This window comes from Ranitomeya imitator, chromosome 1, assembly GCF_032444005.1.
Source record: "Ranitomeya imitator isolate aRanImi1 chromosome 1, aRanImi1.pri, whole genome shotgun sequence".
Taxonomy (NCBI): domain Eukaryota; kingdom Metazoa; phylum Chordata; class Amphibia; order Anura; family Dendrobatidae; genus Ranitomeya; species Ranitomeya imitator.
The window spans coordinates 785,305,339-785,324,332 of NC_091282.1; the positions used below are offsets into that span (position 1 = coordinate 785,305,339).

The following is an 18,994-nucleotide window of genomic DNA, read 5'->3' on the forward strand; positions in this document are numbered from 1 at the left end:
CAATGGCATCGGCTGATGGGTCTACTGCCAGTGCCTACTGCCGCTAAAAACAGCGAAAGCAGGGGGCGATTGATGGGAGTATTCATCAGCTGGCGCCTGTGCTAAAAACAGATAAATAAAAAAAAACACAGCATGTGTTCCCCTGTATTTTTGATAATCAGCCAGGTAAAACTGACAGCTGGGGGCTGCAACCCTCAACTGTCAGCATTATCAAGGTTGGCCATCAAGAATAAAGGGGTCTCCATGATGTTTTTTTTTAATTATTTAAATAAATGATTTTTAAAAAACAGCGATGGATCCCCTTCATTTTTGACAATTTGCCAAGCTAAAGCAGGCAGCTAGTGGCTGGTATTCTCAGGCTGGTAAGGGGCCATGGATATTGGACCCCCCTCAGCCTAAAAATAGCAGCCCTATTAGATGCGCCAATTCTGTCACTTTGCCCGGCTAATCCCACTTGCTCTGTTGCAGCAGCAAGTGGGGTTCATATTTCTGTAGTTGATGTCATCTTTGTATTGTCAAGTGACATAAAGTCCATGGATGAGTAATGGAGAGGCGTCTATAAGACACTTATCCATTACTAATCCTATAGTTGTATTCTAAAGAAACAGACAGCAAGTATAAAGTCCGTTTTGAAATAAAAGAACACTTTTCCTTTTTTATTTAAAATTAATACAGTTATACTCATTTAACGCCTAATTCCACTGAATCCAATGTCTCCTGTAAGAAAACAAAAATAAAAGCAACCATATTCCTCACCTGTCCATCGTTTTTTTCCCATGCCATAATCCATGTTTGGGAATAAAAAGTTTTCAAAATGGACTGTGCATTCCCAGCCGGGCCCCTGTACTCTGGTGACCTCGGTGAGATTACCTATAGTACAGTGAGAAAAAAATCTCACAGTGCAGCAGTGAGTTGACCTCAGTTCCTGGTGAGAAAAACTGTGGTAAACTCACGGCTGCAGCAGTATGCTAGCGGTGAACTCACCGAGGTCACCACAGTTCATTTGCCTGGCTGGGAACCTCAGTGATGTGCAGCAACCGCGATGATGCGCTCTCAGCAGCTCATTCATCAGTGGTTCTCAGCCTGGATGGTCGCATCTTGGAACCACCAAGTTTGAAAACTGTTTATCCCCCAGACATGGATTATGGCATGGGAAAGAACGATGAACAGGTGAGGGATATGCTTCTTTCTATTTTGTTTTTTTTTTTTACAAGAGATCATGGCTTCAATGGAATGGGCATTAGGTGAGCATAACTGTGTTTGTTATTTTTAAATATAAAAGTAAAAGTGTGTTTTGTTTTTGTATAAAATAAAATACTTAAATTGTAAATAATAAAGTCACCTGATGTTTGGGAGACCGAACACGAATAGTAACATGGACTTCCTGGTGAAGTCCGTGTTCAGTGTCTGTGTCCAATCAGTAGGTGTTCGGTATGGACCCCGAACTTTACTGTTTAGGTTCACTGATTTCTAGTTGCTATTCACTTGCCTGTTGTGCCCTGGACCGTTCTCCACCGTCACAGACTTCATCTGGCGCCAAGTCAACATAGCTGCAGTTTCTTTTCCTGTTGACATGATGGGACTACTGGTATCATGCTAATTGACAGCTTGCTTCCTGCTGCCTAATTATGGGAAGCCAGATGTCAATCAGCATGACAACAGTAGTCCTGTCATGTCAACAGAAAGAGAAACCGCTGCTCTGTTGACGGGGAGCCAGCTGAATCTCTGGCAGGAGCAAAGAAAGACTGGCATCGGGTACAACATTGCAAGTTGTTGCCTCTGTTAATAACTACATGCCTCTTAGTGACTATGGACATTGTTTTAAAGTCACAGATATCCCCTTTAATTGCAAGATGAGACATGTGGATTTGGGTGCTTTAATTACTTTGGCCATCAGTGCGTTTTTAGGACAGCCTAAAAGTTTCCATAGACCCCAATATAATACCTTATGTCCCCCATTGTTTCATCCTTCTAACAAAATGCTTCTTTCAAAGAAGAAATACCCTTTAAATATTGTGAACATCAGGAAATACATATCACCTAGTTCCAAATGCAGATTAAAGGGAACCTGTCACCCCCAAAATCGATGGTGAGGTAAGCTCACCGTCATCAGGGGCTTATCCACAGCATTCTGTAATGCTGTAGATAAGCCCCCAATGTAACCTGAAAGAGGAGAAAAAGAGGTTAGATTATACTCACCCAGGGGCGGTCCCGCTGCGGTCCAGTCAAATGGGTGTCTCAGGTCCGCTCCGGCGCCTCCTATCTTCAATCCATGACGTCCTCTTCTTGTCTTCACGCTACGGCTCCGGTGCAGGCGTACTTTGTCTGCCCTGTTGAGGGCAGAGCAAAGTACTGTAGTGCTCTCTAACCTTTCCGGCACCTGCGCACTGCAGTACTTTGCTCTGCCCTCAACAGGGCAGACAAAGTATGCCTGCGCCGGAGCCGCGGCGTGAAGACCAGAAGAGGACGTCATGGAATGATGATGGGAGGCACTGTTCCAAACCTGAGACACCCATCGGAGCAGGACCGCCCCTGGGTGAGTATAATCTAACCTATTTTTCTCCTCTTTCAGGTAACATCAGCGGCTTAGCTACAGCATTACAGAATGCTGTAGATAAGCCCCTGATGACGGTGGGCTTACCTCACCCGCGATTTTCGGGGTGACAGGGTCCCTTTAAAGGTATATCAAGCTCTGCTATATCTGCACCTGACACCAAGGTAGAGTAGGCAGATCTGGGACATCAGAAAACCACTGGATTCAATGATTCTTATTATAGAGGCAAAAAAAGAGAAGAAAAACATGAGAAGATTCTTCAAAGTCGACAATGTTGCAAATGGGAAAAACATCCATTATATAAACCATCTTTGTACTCACGGTTTGTGGATCCTAAAAGACTTTCGAGGTGGCATAAGTGTGACAGATGACTTTATATAGGACAACAGCTTCATCCTATTGTGAAAGTTTTGTTCTCAATCATTAACCGTGTATCCTGCGCGCTGCGAGATCATCTTTGCCAAAGTCAATTAAAATAATTTGTTTTCGAGATGTCTCCGCGTTCAACAAACTCTGTGCTGCCCTTATTTGCTATATTCTTTGATCAATACACATTAGATAGCAAACAGAAGAATGTTGGTTTGGTCGGCAAGTATCTCTCCCAACTTCTACGTATACAGGAGTAGTCACTCTGCTGACTGCTCCATTGTAGGGATGGGCAAAGTTGAATGGTAAAGTTTGGGGTCTGTACCAGACAACTAGTGTCCTTGTGTATTGTCAAGTTTTTAACAGTAAGGTTCGGATAAGGTTTTAAAGAAGGCTACTACTTGCGATATGATGCAATTTTATTTCTAAGTACAAAATTAAAGGAATAGTATGATTGCGTACACTTTTGTATATTTTAACATACAAAGGTTAAGTACATATAAAGATTAAATACATATAATGATTAAGTACATATAAAGATTAAGTACGAACAGTGGGGCAAAAAAGTATTTAGTCAGTCAGCAATAGTGCAAGTTCCACCACTTAAAAAAATGAGAGGCGTCTGTAATTTACATCATAGGTAGACCTCAACTATGGGAGACAAACTGAGAAAAAAAATTCCAGAAAATCACATTGTCTGTTTTTTTTACATTTTATTTGCATATTATGGTGGAAAATAAGTATTTGGTCAGAAACAAAATTTCATCTCAATACTTTGTAATATATCTTTGTTGGCAATGACAGAGGTCAAACGTTTTCTGTAAGTCTTCACAAGGTTGCCACACACTGTTGTTGGTATGTTGGCCCATTCCTCCATGCAGATCTCCTCTAGAGCAGTGATGTTTTTGGCTTTTCGCTTGGCAACACGGACTTTCAACTCCCTCCAAAGGTTTTCTATAGGGTTGAGATCTGGAGACTGGCTAGGCCACTCCAGGACCTTGAAATGCTTCTTACGAAGCCACTCCTTCGTTGCCCTGGCGGTGTGCTTTGGATCATTGCCATGTTGAAAGACCCAGCCACGTTTCATCTTCAATGCCCTTGCTGATGGAAGGAGGTTTGCACTCAAAATCTCACGATACATGGCCCCATTCATTCTTTCATGTACCCGGATCAGTCGTCCTGGCCCCTTTGCAGAGAAACAGCCCCAAAGCATGATGTTTCCACCACCATGCTTTACAGTAGGTATGGTGTTTGATGGATGCAACTCAGTATTCTTTTTCCTCCAAACACGACAAGTTGTGTTTCTACCAAACAGTTCCAGTTTGGTTTCATCAGACCATAGGACATTCTCCCAAAACTCCTCTGGATCATCCAAATGCTCTCTAGCAAACTTCAGACGGGCCCGGACATGTACTGGCTTAAGCAGTGGGACACGTCTGGCACTGCAGGATCTGAGTCCATGGTGGCGTAGTGTGTTACTTATGGTAGGCCTTGTTACATTGGTCCCAGCTCTCTGCAGTTCATTCACTAGGTCCCCCCGCGTGGTTCTGGGATTTTTGCTCACCGTTCTTGTGATCATTCTGACCCCACGGGGTGGGATTTTGCGTGGAGCCCCAGATCGAGGGAGATTATCAGTAGTCTTGTATGTCTTCCATTTTCTAATTATTGCTCCCACTGTTCATTTCTTCACTCCAAGCTGGTTGGCTATTGCAGATTCAGTCTTCCCAGCCTGGTGCAGGGCTACAATTTTGTTTATACAAAAACAAGAAAAAAAAATGACTAAAAAAGTCGCAGCCAGCTCACCAACCAGACCATCGACAGCGGAGCACAGGAGCCCGTCCTGATCCAGACGTCCAGCAGCAGCACTTCCAACAAAGTAGACACTCCAGCTCCAGCAAGATGGATAAAAAGTTGCAAATTTTATTAATCCAAAGTGGCAATAAAAGCAGAAAAATTCCTTACAAAAAGTGGACCAGACAGGTGATTGTAAGAATACGGTTACGCGTTTCGACCTATAGCGGTCTTACTCATGCCCATGCAGCTCCAGGAATGAGCGCGCTATATCTCCCATACAGGCTTAAGACACGCCCCCCATATCACATGACAGGTTCGTAAGGTCCTAGAGCTACAAATGTCTGAACATATTAAAAATAGACTATAACATACACAACATACTAAAACACTAACAATAGTGATACATAATTTCACTTTTCTTGTTCATGCCTGCAGGATAACGAGTATTTAGATTGTAGATCCAAAAAGCCTCTCTAGTGAGCAGGCGTCTCCTTGAATCTCCTCCGCGATGTGACATATACACTTTCTCAATACCCTGCACCCTTAGAGCGGTGATATCCCCATTATGTTGTAAATTAAAATGTCTCGATACCATAGAGATATTTTTATTTGTATTTCTTATATTGGGGTTAATAGCGTCTCTAATGTGTTCAGTTATTCGAGTTTTTAATTTACGTGACGTACACCCTATATAAGAGATCTGGCATAATATGCAATCTACCTTATATACCACATTTTTCGTATGGCAATTTATAAAACTATTTATTTTATACTCTTTGGTATTATCCGAATTCTGGAAAATGTTACCTACTTGTATATGTGCACAGGTGCTACATGCAGAGGTCCCACATCTAAAAAAACCCTTACATTCCAGCCATGTACTGGATCTGGGTTTATTGGAAACAGAGGAAGAATTTGGGGCAATTGAATCACCAATAGTACGTGCCCTTCTTGCTACCACATTTATTCCATCCTTCAAAATATCCGACAATATTTCATCCTCATATAGGATAGATAATCTCCTGTTGATAATACCTTTGATTTGATTGAATTGGGAGGAAAATTGCAAACACACATAAGGTTTTTTGTCATACTTCTTCTTTCTTAATAGATTATCACTATTTGGAACTAATAAATCCTCCCTCCGTTTTCTATTGACTACGTTTGCGGCTCTTCTTAAAGTACAACTAGGGTATTTACGGTTTTTAAATTTGTTGTTTAATTTATTAAATTCCTTCTGTTTATCCTCCTCCCCACTGCAATTGCGTTTGGACCTAATAAATTCTCCCACAGGTATGGATCTAATTGTGTGGGCTGGATGGCTACTCTCCGCGTGCAGCAATGTGTTCCCACTAATGGGTTTTGTATGCGTTTTACGTATATGAATGGGGGAAATGGGAAAAATCTTATAAATCACGGAAATCCATTCTGAAAAACAGCCGAGCTAGAAAAAATCCAACCAACAGACCACAAGTGAATTTTTCATCTACAGACTTTGATTCCTCGGATACAAATGCGAGTACGTCAGACATCTCAATGACAAGCAATATCTCAGGAAATAAAAAGAAACTCAGAAAGTCGTCAAAAAACGTAAAAGACGGGGAGGAAGGAAGCACAAAAAGTCTGCCAGAAATTATGACCCGATACAAGAGGAGACAGAAGTAGCAGCAGAAAAAAGTAATGTGGTGAATCTATCCTCCCACATTCTTACACAAGAACAATTAAATTTACAACATAATGGGGACATTTTAATTTACAACATAATGGGGATATCACCGCTCTAAGGGTGCAGGGTATTGAGAAAGTGTATATGTCACATCGCGGAGGAGATTCAAGGAGACGCCTGCTCACTAGAGAGGCTTTTTGGATCTACAATCTAAATACTCGTTATCCTGCAGGCATGAACAAGAAAAGTGAAATTATGTATCACTATTGTTAGTGTTTTAGTATGTTGTGTATGTTATAGTCTATTTTTAATATGTTCAGACATTTGTAGCTCTAGGACCTTACGAACCTGTCATGTGATATGGGGGGCGTGTCTTAAGCCTGTATGGGAGATATAGCGCGCTCATTCCTGGAGCTGCATGGGCATGAGTAAGACCGCTATAGGGCGAAACGCGTAGCCGTATTCTTACAATCACCTGTCTGGTCCACTTTTTGTAAGGAATTTTTCTGCTTTTATTGCCTCTTTGGATTAATAAAATTTGCAACTTTTTATCCATCTTGCTGGAGCTGGAGTGTCTACTTTGTTGGAAGTGCTGCTACAATTTTGTTTCTGGTGTCCTTTGACAGCTCTTTGGTCTTCACCATAGTGGAGTTTGGAGTAAGACTGTTTGAGGGTGTGCACAGGTGTCTTTTTATACTGATAACAAGTTTAAACAGGTGCCATTACTACACGTAATGAGTGGAGGAAAGAGGAGACTCTTAAAGAAGAAGTTACAGGTCTGTGAGAGCCAGAAATCCTGATTGCTTGTTTCTGACCAAATACTTATTTTCCACCATAATATGCAAATAAAATGATAAAAAAAACAGACAATGTGATTTTCTGGATTTTTTTTTCTCAGTTTGTCTCCCATAGTTGAGGTCTACCTATGATGTAAATTACAGACGCCTCTCATCTTTTTAAGTGGTGGAACTTGCACTATTGCTGACTGACTAAATACTTTTTTGCCCCACTGTATAATGATTACCTACATACAGTTAGGGCCAGAAATATTTGGACAGTGACACAAGTTTTGTTATTTTAGCTGTTTACAAAAACATGTTCAGAAATACAATTATATATATAATATGGGCTGAAAGTGCACACTCCCAGCTGCAATATGATAGTTTCCACATCCAAATCGGAGAAAGGGTTTAGGAATCATAGCTCTGTAATGCATAGCGTCCTTTTTTTCAAGGGACCAAAAGTAATTGGACAATGGACTCTAAGGGCTGCAATTAACTCTGAAGGCGTCTCCCTCGTTAACCTGTAATCAATGAAGTAGTTAAAAGGTCAGGGGTGGATTCCAGGTGTGTGGTTTTGCATTTGGAAGCTGTTGCTGTGAGCAGACAACATGCGGTCAAAGGAACTCTCAATTGAGGTGAAGCAGAACATCCTCAGGCTGAAAAAAAAGAAAAAATCCATCAGAGAGATAGCAGACATGCTTGGAGTAGCAAAATCAACAGTTGGGTACATTCTGAGAAAAAAGGAATTGACTGGTGAGCTTGGGAACTCAAAAAGGCCTGGGCGTCCACGGATGACAACAGTGGTGGATGATCGCCGCATACTTAATTTGGTGAAGAAGAACCCGTTCACAACATCAACTGAAGTCCAGAACACTCTCAGTGAAGTAGGTGTATCTGTCTCTAAGTCAACAGTAAAGAGAAGACTCCATGACAGTAAATACAAAGGGTTCACATCTAGATGCAAACCATTCATCAATACCAAAAATAGACAGGCCAGAGTTAAATTTGCAGAAAAACACCTCAAGAAGCCAGCTCAGTTCTGGAAAAGTATTCTATGGACAGATGAGACAAAGATCAACCTGTACCAGAATGATGGGAAGAAAAAAGTTTGGAGAAGAAAGGGAACGGCACATGATCCAAGGCACACCACATCCTCTGTAAAACATGGTGGAGGCAACGTGATGGCATGGGCATGCATGGCTTTCAATGGCACTGGGTCACTTGTGTTTATTGATGACATAAGAGCAGACAAGAGTAGCCGGATGAATTCTGAAGTGTACCGGGATATACTTTCAGCCCAGATTCAGCCAAATGCTGCAAAGTTGATTGGATGGCGCTTCATAGTACAGATGGACAATGACCCCAAGCATACATCCAAAGCTACCCAGGAGTTCATGAGTGCCAAAAAGTGGAACATTCTGCAATGGCCAAGTCAATCTCCAGATCTAAACCCAATTGAGCATGCATTTCACTTGCTCAAATCCAGACTTAAGACGGAAAGACCCACAAACAAGCAAGACCTGAAGGCTGCGGCTGTAAAGGCCTGGCAAAGCATTAAGAAGGAGGAAACCCAGCGTTTGGTGATGTCCATGGGTTCCAGACTTAAGGCAGTGATTGCCTCCAAAGGATTTGCAACAAAATATTGAAAATAAAAATATTTTGTTTGGGTTATGTTTATTTGTCCAATTACTTTTGACCTCCTAAAATGTGGAGTGTTTGTAAAGAAATGTGTACAATTCCTACATTTTCTATCAGATATTTTTGTTCAACCCTTCAAATTAAACGTTACAATCTGCACTTGAATTCTGTTGTAGAGGTTTCATTTCAAATCCAATGTGGTGGCATGCAGAGCCCAACTCGCGAAAATTGTGTCACTGTCCAAATATTTCTGGCCCTAACTGTATACTCACATCATCACCAAGGAGCTTTTAAACATCATCCGTCTGGAATATAAGAGAAGCAACACCAAGACAGAGAACTCCTGGGAAATTCACAACCCTGCCCAGGCGTCCCCAATTATGCAGGTATCACAACACTGTACACATATAAGTATAGGTACCCAAATTTCTGCTTCTATCTTAGTCATGTTTCTCTGGCCTTACAGTGGGTACGGAAAGTATTCAGACCCCTTTAAAATTTTCACTCTTCTGCTAATTACAAATCTAACTGTCTCAGATGCTACCTAGCTGTGATTGGCACCATCTTCGAGGGAGGAGAGGACTTTAGAAAAAATTCCAGTTGCACTGGAAGCAGAGATTTCACATACTGGGCTCCAAAAGCAAAAAATGTGACTACATTGGGTATGGAAAGTTTTCATACCCCTTTAAATTTTTCACTCTTTGTTTCATTGCAACTATTTCGTAAATTCAAAAAAGTTATTTTTTTTTCACATTAATGCATACTCTGCACCCCATCTTGACTGAAATGTAGAAATTTTTGCAAATTTAATAAAAAAGAAAAACTGAAATATCACATGGTCATAAGTATTCAGACCCTTTGTATAGACACTCATATTTAAGTCACATGCTGCCCATTTTCTTGTGACACTCCTTGAGATGGTTTTACTCCTTAATTGGAGTCCAGCTGTGTTTAATTAAACTGATAGGACTTGATTTGGAAAGTCACACACCTGTCTATATAAGACCTCACAGCTCACAGTATTATAAACATAAGGATGAATGACCTCGGGGAGATCAAAACATCCAACACCGCGGAGACACCATCACGTGTTTCTCAACGCAGTGATCCAGAACACTGCCTCCATCCCTTATGGGAAATATGCAAATGCATGTAGAAAAGCCGCGGAGACACCATCACGTGTATCTCAATGCAAGCAATAAATAGCCAGGTCTTTCACCAGGAAGGAACAACCACGGGAAGGACAGCATCCAAAAGGAAAACCACCTATGCCAAAACATGGTATCCATCCACAGACAGCTGTTTCGGGGTATTTGCCCCTCATCAGTGTGGAGTAGGAAACTGGCTATTAGGAGCAGTGCCTGGTAAAAGGACTATAAACATAAGGATGAATGACCTCAGGGAGATCAAAACATCCAACACCGCGGAGAGACCATCACGTGTTTCTCAACGCAGTGATCCAGAACACTGCCCCCATCCCTTATGGGAAATATGCAAATGCATGCAGAAAAGCCGCAGAGACACCATCACGTGTTTCTCAACGCAAGCAATAAATAGCCAGGTCACAGCTCTGTTGTGAATTCTGTGGCAGAGCTCCCTCCTGTGGTCACAAGTGGTACTTCGGCTGATTCTCTCTGTGAGCTTCCGTTGGTGGAGGAAAGTGGTACTGCGGCTTCTGAGTTTCCTTCCTCAGGTGATGTGGTGAAGTCGTTAGGTGCTGCTCTATTTAACTCCACCTAGTGCTTTGATCCTGGCCTCCAGTCAATGTTCTAGTATTGGACCTGTTTCCTCCTGGATCGTTCCTGTGGCCTGCTGCTCTGCATAGCTAAGTTTTGCTTTGCTATTTTGTTTGCTGTTTTTTTCTGTCCAGTTTGTATATTTGTTTTTCCTGCTTGCTGGAAGCTCTGGGACGCAGAGGGTGTACCTCCATGCCGTTAGTTCGGTACGGAGGGTCTTTTTGCCCCCTTTGCGTGGTTTTTGTAGGGTTTTGTGTTGACCGCAAAGTTACCTTTCCTATCCTCGCTCTGTTCAGAAAGTCGGGCCTCACTTTGCTAAATCTATTTCATCTCTACATTTGTCTTTTCATCTTAACTCACAGTCATTATATGTGGGGGCTGCCTTTTCCTTTGGGGTATTTCTCTGAGGCAAGGTAGGCTTATTTTCTATCTTCAGGCTAGCTAGTTTCTCAGGCTGTGTCGAGTTGCATAGGGAGCATTAGGCGCAATCCACGGCTGCCTCTAGTGTGGTTGGAGAGGATTAGGGATTGCGGTCAGCAGAGTTCCCACGTCTCAGAGCTCGTTCTTTGTTTTTGCGTTATTGTCAGGTCACTGTATGTGCTCTGACATCTATGTCCATTGTGGTACTGAATTACCTTATCATAACAGTACTGGAGGCCCAAAGTACTAATGGTTCTCAATAGAGGGAAAAAAGAAGTTCTGAGACCATTTTTTTTTCTCTGCACTGTGTTTTGCCTTTTTTTTCCCCTAGACATTTGGGTGGTTCAGGACACAGGTGTAGCGATGGACATTAAAGGTCTGTCTTCATGTGTGGATCAGCTCACGGCAAGAGTACAAAATATTCAAGACTTTGTGGTTCAGAATTCTATGTTAGAACCGAGAATTCCTATTCCTGATCTGTTTTTTGGAGATAGAACTAAATTTCTGAGTTTCAAAAATAATTGTAAACTATTTCTAGCTTTGAAACCTCGCTCCTCTGGTGACCCAGTTCAACAAGTTAGGATCATTATTTCTTTTTTACGTGGCGACCCTCAGGACTGGGCATTTTCTCTTGCGTCAGGAGATCCTGCATTAAGTAATATCGATGCGTTTTTCCTGGCTCTCGGATTGCTGTACGATGAACCTAATTCAGTGGATCAGGCAGAGAAAAATTTGCTGACTCTGTGTCAGGGTCAGGATGAGATAGAGGTATATTGTCAGAAATTTAGAAAGTGGTCCGTACTCACTCAATGGAATGAAGGTGCGCTCGCAGCTATTTTCAGAAAGGGTCTCTCTGAAGCCCTTAAGGATGTCATGGTGGGATTTCCTATGCCTGCTGGTCTGAATGAGTCTATGTCTTTGGCCATTCAGATCGGTCGACGCTTGCGTGAGCGTAAATCTGTGCACCATTTGGCGGTATTACCTGAGCTTAAACCTGAGCCTATGCAGTGCAATAGGACTTTGACCAGAGTTGAATGGCAAGAACACAGACGTCTGAATGGGCTGTGTTTCTACTGTGGTGATTCCACTCATGCTATCTCTGATTGTCCTAAGCGCACTAAGCGGTTCGCTAGGTCTGCCACCATTGGTACGGTACAGTCAAAATTTCTTCTGTCCGTTACCTTGATCTGCTCTTTGTCATCGTATTCTGTCATGGCATTTGTGGATTCAGGCGCTGCCCTGAATTTGATGGACTTGGAGTATGCTAGGCGTTGTGGGTTTTTCTTGGAGCCCTTGCAGTGTCCTATTCCATTGAGAGGAATTGATGCTACGCCTTTGGCCAAGAATAAGCCTCAGTACTGGACCCAGCTGACCATGTGCATGGCTCCTGCACATCAGGAGGTTATTCGCTTTCTGGTGTTGCATAATCTGCATGATGTGGTCGTGTTGGGGTTGCCATGGCTACAAGTCCATAATCCAGTATTAGATTGGAAATCCATGTCTGTGTCCAGCTGGGGTTGTCAGGGGGTACATGGTGATGTCCCATTTCTGACTATTTTGTCATCCACCCCTTCTGAGGTTCCAGAGTTCTTGTCTGATTCCCGGGATGTATTTGATGAGCCCAAGTCCGATACCCTACCTCCGCATAGGGATTGTGATTGTGCTATCGATTTGATTCCTGGTAGTAAATTCCCAAAAGGTCGACTGTTTAATTTGTCTGTGCCTGAGCACGCCGCTATGCGGAGTTATGTGAAGGAGTCCTTGGAGAAGGGGCATATTCGCCCGTCATCGTCGCCATTGGGAGCAGGGTTCTTTTTTGTAGCCAAGAAGGATGGTTCGCTGAGACCTTGTATAGATTACCGCCTTCTAAATAAGATCACGGTTAAATTTCAGTACCCCTTGCCGTTGTTATCTGATTTGTTTGCTCGGATTAAGGGGGCTAGTTGGTTCACCAAGATAGATCTTCGTGGTGCGTATAATCTTGTGCGTATTAAGCGAGGCGATGAATGGAAAACTGCATTTAATACGCCCGAGGGCCATTTTTAGTATCTAGTAATGCCATTCGGACTTGCCAATGCTCCATCAGTGTTTCAGTCCTTTATGCATGACATCTTCCGAGAGTACCTGGATAAATTCCTGATTGTGTACTTGGATGACATTTTGATCTTCTCGGATGATTGGGAGTCTCATGTGAAGCAGGTCAGAACGGTGTTTCAGGTCCTGCGTGCTAATTCTTTGTTTGTGAAGGGATCAAAGTGTCTCTTTGGTGTTCAGAAGGTTTCATTTTTGGGGTTCATCTTTTCCCCTTCTACTATCGAGATGGACCCTGTTAAGGTCCAAGCCATCCATGATTGGACTCAGCCGACATCTCTGAAAAGTCTGCAAAAGTTCCTGGGCTTTGCTAATTTTTATCGTCGCTTCATCTGCAATTTTTCTAGTATTGCTAAACCATTGACCGATTTGACCAAGAAGGGTGCTGATGTGGTCAATTGGTCTTCTGCTGCTGTGGAAGCTTTTCAAGAGTTGAAGCGTCGTTTTTCTTCTGCCCCTGTGTTGTGTCAACCAGATGTTTCGCTTCCATTCCAGGTCGAGGTTGATGCTTCTGAGATTGGAGCAGGGGCTGTTTTGTCGCAGAGAAGTTCTGATTGCTCGGTGATGAAGCCATGCGCCTTCTTTTCCAGGAAGTTTTCGCCTGCTGAGCGAAATTATGATGTGAGCAATCGAGAATTGCTGGCCATGAAGTGGGCATTCGAGGAGTGGCGTCATTGGCTTGAAGGAGCTAAGCATCGCGTGGTGGTCTTGACTGATCATAAGAACTTGACTTATCTCGAGTCTGCCAAGCGGTTAAATCCTAGACAGGCTCGTTGGTCGCTGTTTTTTGCCCGTTTTGACTTTGTGATTTCGTACCTTCCGGGCTCTAAAAATGTGAAGGCGGATGCTCTGTCTAGGAGTTTTGTGCCCGACTCTCCGGGTTTATCTGAGCCGGCGGGTATCCTCAAAGAGGGAGTAATTGTGTCTGCCATCTCCCCTGATTTGCGGCGGGTGCTGCAAAAATTTCAGGCTAATAAACCTGATCGTTGCCCAGCGGAGAAACTGTTTGTCCCTGATAGGTGGACGAATAAAGTTATCTCTGAGGTTCATTGTTCGGTGTTGGCTGGTCATCCTGGAATCTTTGGTACCAGAGAGTTAGTGGCTAGATCCTTTTGGTGGCCATCTCTGTCGCGGGATGTGCGTTCTTTTGTGCAGTCCTGTGGGATTTGTGCTCGGGCTAAGCCCTGCTGTTCTCGTGCCAGTGGGTTGCTTTTGCCCTTGCCGGTCCCGAAGAGGCCTTGGACACATATCTCTATGGATTTTATTTCAGATCTTCCCGTCTCTCAAAAGATGTCAGTCATTTGGGTGGTCTGTGATCGCTTCTCTAAGATGGTCCATTTGGTACCCTTGTCTAAATTACCTTCCTCCTCTGATTTGGTGCCATTGTTCTTCCAGCATGTGGTTCGTTTACATGGCATTCCAGAGAATATCGTTTCTGACAGAGGTTCCCAGTTTGTTTCGAGGTTTTGGCGAGCCTTTTGTGGTAGGATGGGCATTGACTTGTCTTTTTCCTCGGCTTTCCATCCTCAGACTAATGGCCAGACCGAACGAACCAATCAGACCTTGGAAACATATCTGAGATGCTTTGTTTCTGCTGATCAGGATGACTGGGTGTCCTTTTTGCCTTTGGCTGAGTTCGCCCTTAATAATCGGGCCAGCTCGGCTACATTGGTTTCGCCGTTTTTCTGCAACTCTGGGTTCCATCCTCGTTTCTCTTCAGGGCAGGTTGAGTATTCGGACTGTCCTGGTGTGGATACTGTGGTGGACAGGTTGCAGCAGATTTGGACTCATGTAGTGGACAATTTGACCTTGTCCCAGGAGAAGGCTCAACGTTTCGCTAATCGCAGACGCTGTGTGGGTCCCCGACTTCGTGTTGGGGATTTGGTTTGGTTATCTTCCTATGAAGGTTTCCTCTCCTAAGTTTAAACCTCGTTTCATTGGTCCGTATAGGATTTCTGAGGTTCTTAATCCTGTGTCTTTTCGTCTGACCCTTCCAGATTCTTTTTCCATACATAACGTATTCCATAGGTCATTGTTGCGGAGATACGTGGCACCTATGGCTCCATCTGTTGATCCTCCTGCCCCGGTTTTGGTGGAGGGGGAGTTGGAGTATATTGTGGAGAAGATTTTGGATTCTCGTGTTTCAAGACGGAAACTCCAGTATCTGGTTAAGTGGAAGGGTTATGCTCAGGAAGATAATTCCTGGGTCTTTGCCTCTGATGTCCATGCCCCTGATCTTGTTCGTGCCTTTCATGTGGCTCATCCTGGTCGTCCTGAGGGCTCTGGTGAGGGTTCGGTGACCCCTCCTCAAGGGGGGGTACTGTTGTGAATTCTGTGGCAGAGCTCCCTCCTGTGGTCACAAGTGGTACTTCGGCTGATTCTCTCTGTGAGCTTCCGTTGGTGGAGGAAAGTGGTACTGCGGCTTCTGAGTTTCCTTCCTCATGTGATGTGGTGAAGTCGTTAGGTGCTGCTCTATTTAACTCCACCTAGTGCTTTGATCCTGGCCTCCAGTCAATGTTCTAGTATTGGACCTGTTTCCTCCTGGATCGTTCCTGTGGCCTGCTGCTCTGCATAGCTAAGTTTTGCTTTGCTATTTTGTTTGCTGTTTTTTTCTGTCCAGCTTGTATATTTGTTTTTCCTGCTTGCTGGAAGCTCTGGGACGCAGAGGGTGTACCTCCATGCCGTTAGTTCGGTACGGAGGGTCTTTTTGCCCCCTTTGCGTGGTTTTTGTAGGGTTTTGTGTTGACCGCAAAGTTACCTTTCCTATCCTTGCTCTGTTCAGAAAGTCGGGCCTCACTTTGCTAAATCTATTTCATCTCTACGTTTGTCTTTTCATCTTAACTCACAGTCATTATATGTGGGGGCTGCCTTTTCCTTTGGGGTATTTCTCTGAGGCAAGGTAGGCTTATTTTCTATCTTCAGGCTAGCTAGTTTCTCAGGCTGTGCCGAGTTGCATAGGGAGCGTTAGGCGCAATCCACGGCTGCCTCTAGTGTGGTTGGAGAGGATTAGGGATTGCGGTCAGCAGAGTTCCCACGTCTCAGAGCTCGTTCTTTGTTTTTGGGATATTGTCAGGTCACTGTATGTGCTCTGACATCTATGTCCATTGTGGTACTGAATTACCTTATCATAACACAGCTCACAGTGCATGTCAGACCAAATGAGAATCATGAGGTCAAAGGAACTGGCCAAGCAGCTCAGAGACAGAATTGTGGCAAGGCACAGATCTGTCCAAGATTACAACAGAATTTCTGCAGTACTCAAGGTTCCTAAGAGCACAGTGACCTCCATAATCTTTAAATGAAAGAAGTTTGGGACCACTAGAAGTCTTCCTAGACCTGGCCGTGGCACCATCATGCTATGGGGGTGTTTTTCAGCTGCAGGGACAAGGCAACTGGTTGTCATTGAAAGAAACATGAATGCTGCCAAGTACAGAGATATCCTGGATAACAAACTCTTCCAGAGTGCTCTGGACATCAGACTTGCCAAAAGGTTTGCCTTCTAACAAGACAAAGACCCTAAGCACACAGCTAAAATAACAAAGGAGAGGCTTCAGAACAATTCTGTGACCATTTTTGACTGGACCAGCCAGAGTCCTGACTTAAACCCAATTGAGCATCTCTGGAGAGACTTGAAAAAGGCTGTCCACCAACGTTCACCATCCAATCTGATAGAACTGGAGAGGATCTGCAAGGAAAAATGGCAGAGGATCCCCAAATCCAGGTGTGAACAACTTGTTGCATCATACCCAAGAAGACTCATGGCTGTACTAGCTCAAAAGGGTGCTTCTACTCAATACTAAGCAAAGGGCCTGAATACTTATGACCATGTGATATTTCAGTTTTTCTTTTTCAATAAATTTGCAAAAATTACTACATTTCTGTTTTTTCAGTCAAGGTGGGTGCAGAGTGTACATTAATGAGAAAAAAATGAACTTTTTTGAATTTACCAAATGGCAGCAATGAAACAAAGAGTGAAAAATGTATATTTTCCGTATAAATTGTATATAGTGATGTACACTATGTAGTAACTCTGGTTTCACCTTGCCCCTTCAGTGGCCAGCTGTCAAGATAAGATGAAACAGAGATACCAGACAAATATCAAATGATGGGCCATAAACCCTTAGAATATAAAAGCCCACAAGGATTAGATAAAAGCACCACAGACACAGGTTAAATAAGCCTTCATGTTTTACAAAATACATAGAGAAACATAGAAATGTTTGTGAGGTTAAAGCTTTCAGACAAAATGTAAACAGTTCTCAAGATTGTCACTGTAAATGTATGATCAGCAATGCTGCTCTGTAATGGTCTGAATGCATTCTGTATATTTCATTATGGATTTAAAATATCCATTTTTATATTCACACTACAAACACTGACTTCTTCAGGAAGTCCATGTTACTATTCAGTTGAAAGGCAAGTATTGGCATGGCTGTTATTGACCAGCGCACACTGTGTAGAAAAAAAAAGTGCAGGTTTGTCTATTTATGACTTCCAGTGCAGGCAAAACACTCATCTGTGAGCTTCATCTTTGCTAGTTATCAAAAATAGATGGGTCCCCATTAGTGATGACGAGCGAATATACTCGTTACTCGAGATTTCTCGAGCATACTCGGGGGGTCCTTCGAGTATTTTTTAGTCCTCGGAGATTTAGTTTTTATTGCAGCAGCTGAATGATTTACATCTGTTAGCTAGCATAAGTACATGTGGGGGTTGCCTGATTGCAAGGGAATCCCCACATGTACTTATGCTGGCTAACAGATAGGTACCTATCCTACTAAATATGTTTCACTAGGGCTGTAGGCCAACAATTTAAGTGAGCAGGTAGGTACCAGCAAGTCGGCCAGAACACACTGAGCAGAGAGTGAGAAGCTCTGCTTGTGACTGGCGGTAAACTTAATGACGTCACCGCTGTTCAAAAGCAGCGCTTCTCACACTTTGCTTGATGTGAGCTGGCTGGTGTGGAGGGAGAGAGGTTGCATTACTAATGTGATTGCTCTCCAAACCATTCGGATTGTCGTGGGACATGGCCATTAGAGGCTAGATGGATTCTGAAGATAGGCTCTGTCCAGCCTAACAGGTTGAATGAAATTTTAAGTTTTACCCCTTTCCTTTAAAATCAATATTTTTAGGTTTTTATGTCTTGTTTTTAACCTATATCTTGTAACATTCCCTTTTGGAATTGATTCTTACCGTTCTTGGATGGTTCGGAAGGCAGCTTGGACTTGGATACGGGAGAGGTGCGCTGGCTAGTGCTCATGTGCGGTCTTTGTATGTTGTTTGATTGCCAACTATTTAATGACAGATTACCTATGTAAAAAAAAGGAAAAGAAATGGAAGAATTTGAATGACATCTTCTTCAGTAATAATCACATTTTCCAATGTGCAATTTTTTAATATTAAAAAAATTTTTTTTGTATATATATTATTTTTTAATGCACGATATTTATATGTAACATACTCTTAGTAGATAATAAACTATCATTCACAACTGTCACTTTTCACTCTTTTTTGCACTCTTAATTTGTATTGTGATTGTCACCTCACCATACTATTGGATTAAGGAAATCACTATACTTCACTACTAAAAACACAAATACAATGTCTATAATGATATAAATTTGTATAGTCGCCAGAGGCGTAGCTAAGGGTTCAGCTCAGGGGGTGCGAGACATCTGAGGGGGCCCCTAACCCCTGATTACAACTACGGTGTGGCACTGTAATTGTGTGTATAAGAACCTCAGCCAATGATCCTGTAACTAAAAAAAATCTCCACAAAGACCAACACTGATATTACCGCCATATTGTGACCATATAGTGGTAGATACCAGTCCAACAGAACATAGATCACTGCCCAGTTACAGATGGTGACTTACCACTGACGTTCTTTCTGATGGAGTCATCACTTTTCCCGTCTTTTCCATCTGGCCCAGACTGACATGACATA

General features: G+C 42.9%; 1 protein-coding gene across 3 annotated transcripts in view; it reads right to left on the reverse strand.

The window, feature by feature from the left end:
• LOC138658122 (alpha-1-antitrypsin-like) overlaps nt 1-18,326 on the reverse strand; it is a 52,949-nt gene extending 34,623 nt beyond the window's left edge. The window contains exon 1 of one of the 3 annotated variants that reach the window (XM_069745661.1): nt 2,876-2,899. The gene's annotated coding sequence lies outside the window, so the exon portion shown is untranslated. Of the gene's footprint in view, nt 1-2,199; nt 2,458-2,875; nt 2,900-18,240 lie in introns of those variants that run through there. The other 2 variants (XM_069745662.1, XM_069745663.1) reach the window with 2 other exon arrangements.
• Between the last annotated feature and the right edge of the window lie 668 nt (nt 18,327-18,994).